Source organism: Rosa chinensis, chromosome 2, assembly GCF_002994745.2.
Source record: "Rosa chinensis cultivar Old Blush chromosome 2, RchiOBHm-V2, whole genome shotgun sequence".
NCBI classification, from domain to species: domain Eukaryota; kingdom Viridiplantae; phylum Streptophyta; class Magnoliopsida; order Rosales; family Rosaceae; genus Rosa; species Rosa chinensis.
The window spans coordinates 35,471,888-35,476,834 of NC_037089.1; the positions used below are offsets into that span (position 1 = coordinate 35,471,888).

General features: G+C 35.0%; 1 long non-coding RNA gene across 1 annotated transcript; it reads right to left on the bottom strand.

Moving 5' to 3' along the window:
* Positions 1-1,447: 1,447 nt before the first annotated feature.
* On the bottom strand, positions 1,448-3,077 carry LOC121051497. The gene is made up of 3 exons (XR_005805895.1): positions 3,017-3,077; positions 1,809-2,061; positions 1,448-1,508 (listed from the first exon to the last, which is right to left on the bottom strand). It is a non-coding gene; the product is annotated as an uncharacterized LOC121051497 (long non-coding RNA).
* Between the last annotated feature and the right edge of the window lie 1,870 nt (positions 3,078-4,947).

Here is a 4,947-nt window from a genome sequence, read left to right on the forward strand (position 1 = left end):
TCAAACATGCAATCAAGCCCTAGAAAGCTAGTCAATCATGACATGTTCAACGCATTAGACATAGAGAAAGGCTATCAACTCAAGTGTACAACTTAGTATGGAAAAGTCCACCTAATTGCAATCATCTTTAATTAAATTCGGTCTTTGCACAAAACCTTTACTACTTTGATTCAAGTTTACACAAAACGAAAAGTCGATTTCATGTTCTTAAACCTAGCACCAATTATATCAAAACCCTAAGTGTTTGCAACCACATAAGATTAAAATACAAAAGTTTTCTATCATGCAAATTTAATTAAACAAACCCACATAAGCAACATAAAAATCAACATATAGAAATCACAACTTTATCTCAAAACATATAGACGGGCTTTAAACTTTTCCCTTAACATTATTTGTTAACTAGAATTCATAGTTTTACAAAATCAAACAAAGAAAACAAGAGAAAGGATATAATACACCTTGAAAGATGAATGATAAAGCCTTGAGACGAAGAACTTGAAGATCCTTGAAAGCAAGCAATCTTCTAGGGACGACACAAGGGTGGATGGCGGTTGGGAAATTGATGTATTGCATGGCTTCTCTTTCTCTTGGCTTGAAAATGAAGAACAAGAAAACTAGAGAATGGAAAATAAATATGGAGAGGAAATGGAGAGACAAAGAAGATGAGATGGATGAAGGAAGATGTTTAGGAAAATGGAAAGAAAATGGAGAGACAAAGAAGATGGAATGGATGAAGGAATGTGTTTTAGAATGAGAGGAGAAGGTGTTTATATAGGGAAGAAAAAGAAGAGTGAAATGATGAGTGGAAGAAAAATAATGAAAGTGGAGTATGAAAGTGATTTGTAAAATACGGAAAAGAAAGAGAAATGATGAAATGAAAGCAAAGCATGAAGGTGTAGCAACATGGAAGTGATGATGATCTATTAAAGAGATTGTAGAAAAAATATATCCAAGGAAAAAGAGAAAAGCATCTAGCTTTCTTCATGTGGGTGGGAAACATGAATATGTGGTGTTGAGCTGTTTTCAGGTCAGTTTCTTCCCCTTTATTCCTTCAATTATTTCTCCAACAAGACTTCATTATATGCCTTCGACTTCTTCATATGAAATGTTCCACTATGAGTGTAGATCATCCTGACAAATTTTCAGAGCTTCAATCCATGTGGTTGGGCCGGAAATGCTGCTGGACCTCTTACAGGTCCAGTTTTCCAGTTTTGCTTCTGTAGAAAATTGGGCTGATTGTTTGAAGGCCTTCCACTCATATTTTTCTCTGGCACTCTTCATAAGAAATGATCCTTTGGGTGTCTAGAATGGATCTGGAAGGTTTCAGCTCATTTGAAGTTCATTTGGTCAGGCAGCCGCTCCTTCTTCCTTGCTTGGCTTGGTTTCTCCTAGCCGGAGTAGGAAAATGTGTAAAATTGACATTTTAGTACATTTCCATTTTTCTCCACCATTTGTAGGTAAGTGTGGACATAATGCTCATTTCACCATTATTTACTCCAATGTACCTAAGAAAATAGAAATTGAGTTAAAAATCGATTCGTTAAGGAATTAACTAAGCAAAATGTGAGGAATTAACTATTAAAATATCACATTAAAATGCTCCTATCACTTAGTTCTTCAAATTGTTTTCGTTTCTCATCGCTTTGGTATTTGATCTCATCGTAAAGCTTTCCCGAGCGTGATTGCACGGGTGAGTTACTGACCCTTGAACCGACTCTACCTCTCTCTAGATGGAAGAAAAATTATTTTATTTTCAGAAAATTTGTTTCAATGTAAACAAAAATCCATGTATACTTTGTTTTTACCAAAAAAGCATAAAAGATGTGGCACTAGCAGTGCCTCTGGGAGTTCGATCGATGAGTCAAAAGCGCCGAAATTCCAAGGAGTTCCCTCCGACTGTTCAGAGCCTTTGGGGAGCAATCAGAGTGGTTGATTCACAACATTTGAATCCTAAGACCCATGAAGCTTCAGTTCCATTTGTTGGTACTCTCTTGTCATCTATTCACCCTGCTGTTTCTGCTGTTACTTGACGCGCACTTGGGAGCGCATAATTTAACCCTGAAATATCGTTAGTAGTATAAGCAAATAGGGATCGTTCTATTCCGGGGATTGAGGGTACACTTGTAATTGTGAAACAAATAAAGAAAAGTATTATTTACAAAAATAAAATAAAGAATATAAATATATACAATTGTATAAACAAATAAAGAATTAAAATAATAAAGTATTATTTACAAAAATAAAATAAAGAATAAATATATACAAGTAAACACAAATAAGGGGGGATTAGGATTCTTAAAATTAAAATTAAAATAAATAAAATAAAGAAAACGTAAAAACATATATACAAGGGTGGATCGCAAGGAACAAAGATCAAAACCACATCCATATGCAAGAAATCCAATTACAATTCCTATAGTTGATTTTAAATGTCATGAGAGAGGAGTTGATCATGTGAAACATTCGAAAGCAAATGATTTCCCATATTTTACTTTTCAATGCTAATTAACCTAAGCGAAAGCACCTAGATTAATCCTATCAAACATGCAATCAAGCCCTAGAAAGCTAGTCAATCATGACATGTTCAACGCATTAGACATAGAGAAAGGCTATCAACTCAAGTGTACAACTTAGTATGGAAAAGTCCACCTAATTGAAATCCTCTTTAATTAAATTCGGTCTTTGCACAAAACCTTTACTACTTTGATTCAAGTTTACACAAAACGAAAAGTCGATTTCATGTTCTTAAACCTAGCACCAATTATATCAAAACCCTAAGTGTTTGCAACCACATAAGATTAAAATACAAAAGTTTTCTATCATGCAAATTTAATTAAACAAACCCACATAAGCAACATAAAAATCAACATATAGAAATCACAACTTTATCTCAAAACATATAAACGGGCTTTAAACTTTGCCCTTAACATTATTTGTTAACTAGAATTCATAGTTCTACAAATCTAAACAAAGAAAACCAAAAGAAATTACAAGGAAAAAGATAGAATTACACCATGAAGGGAGTGGATGATGAAGAGCTTGAGACATTGATCTTGAATCTTTAAAGCAAGACTTCACTATCACGGCACAAGGTGGATGATGACGGCTAGGAGGCTTCATGGCTTCTTCTTCTCTTCTTCTCTTGAAAATGAAGAACAAGAAAACTAGAGAATGAAAAAGAAATATGGAGAGGAAATGAAGAGACAAAGAAGATGGAATGGATGAAGGAATTTGTGTGGGAAAATGGAAAGGAAATGGTGAGACAAAGAAGATGAGATGGATGAAGGAATGTGTGTTATGAAATGGTGAATTGGTCTCTATTTATAGGCTTCCAAGCAACACTATTTGGCCTTTAAACAAATCATAATGGGTTAGGTTTGAGCACTTAAACACTTGGTGGATTTGTTAGGTGAGAGCACTTAAACACTTAGTGGATTTGTTAGGTGAGATCACTTTCTCTTCCTTTATTCCTTTAATTTTTATCTCCACTAAGAACTCAGTTTTAGCCTTTGACTTCTTCATATGAAATGTTCCACTATGAGTGTAGATCATTGTGGTAAAATTTCAGAATGTATTGCAATGTGGTTGGGCCGGAAATGCTGCTGGACCTCTTACAGGTCCAATTTTCCGGTTTTGCTTCTGTAGAAAATTGGGCTGATTGTTTGAAGGTCTTCCACTCATAGTTTGCTCTGGCACTCTTCATAAGAAATGTTCCTTTGGGTGTCTAGAATGGATCTGGAAGGTTTAAGCTCATTTGAAGTTCATTTAGTCATGTGGCCGCTCTTACTTCTTTGCTTGGCTTGGTTTCTCCTAGCCGGAGTAGGAATATGTGTAAAATTGATCTCCACCATTTGTAGGTAAGTGTGGACATAATGCTCATTTCACCATCATTTACTCCAATGTACCTAAGAAAATAGAAATTGAGTTAAAAATCGATTCGTTAAGGAATTAACTAAGCAAAATGTGAGGAATTAACTATTAAAATATCACATTAAAATGCTCCTATCAAATTCCCCCACACTTAGCTTTTGCTAGTCCCTTAGCAAAACAAAACAAAAAAATCCAAAACAGAACAAAGACTTGACAAAAAGCAAGAAAATGACTCTATTGCTCCTAACTGTTGTCTCAGAGACTCCAAACTCATGGCTTTCACGTTAAACACTTAATCAAAATCACAAAGATAATTCCATGGTTAATAAATGTGTGACATTCATATGACTAAGCAAGATATGGAGAACTTAAGTTATACAGTGAATGATAGCATGTTTCGAACAAGTCCAATCCAAACTCACAGGGCATACTCTCGATTTTTCTCTCAGAAATGGCTATGCTTAAAAGCTTCACACTCAAGTATATGCAAGAGAACAAATTGTAAGGCAACAAACAGCTTGCATATTTCATCAATAAACACATTTTGTGAAGAATTTTTAAAGACCTCATGAAATGACTAAGTGCACAAATGGACCTAAACCATAAGCTCGACTGCGTAACTGACTCCACTAACCAAAGACTGCCCATCTCAAGGATCAAGTCAGCACTTAAAACAGGTTGTAATGGGGCTAAGCTAGGGTTGTCGAAATGAAGATTAAGGATACAAAAAATCCTAAGGACCTAGCAGAGCATATAAGGACCACCTTATGTCATCATTTTTGTAGACCAAATATCATTGTTTTGGGCCAAACCTTCACTCTAACCAACATGGGAATGGACAAAGGCATAATTTTCAACTTTGAGCCTTCTACAAATTTGCAAGTCCAAAACCACACTTCAACATTTTCCCAAGAGTTTTCTTTTCAATTTTTCTTCTCTTTTGCCGCTTTTCTTTCTTTCTTTCTTTCTTTTTTTCAAGGCAAAATTTTTTTTTTCTTGGATTTTTCCCACCCCATACTTGTCTTTCATCGTCACCCCTACATACTATGTCATGCTCTACTAAGTCCTTAAGAC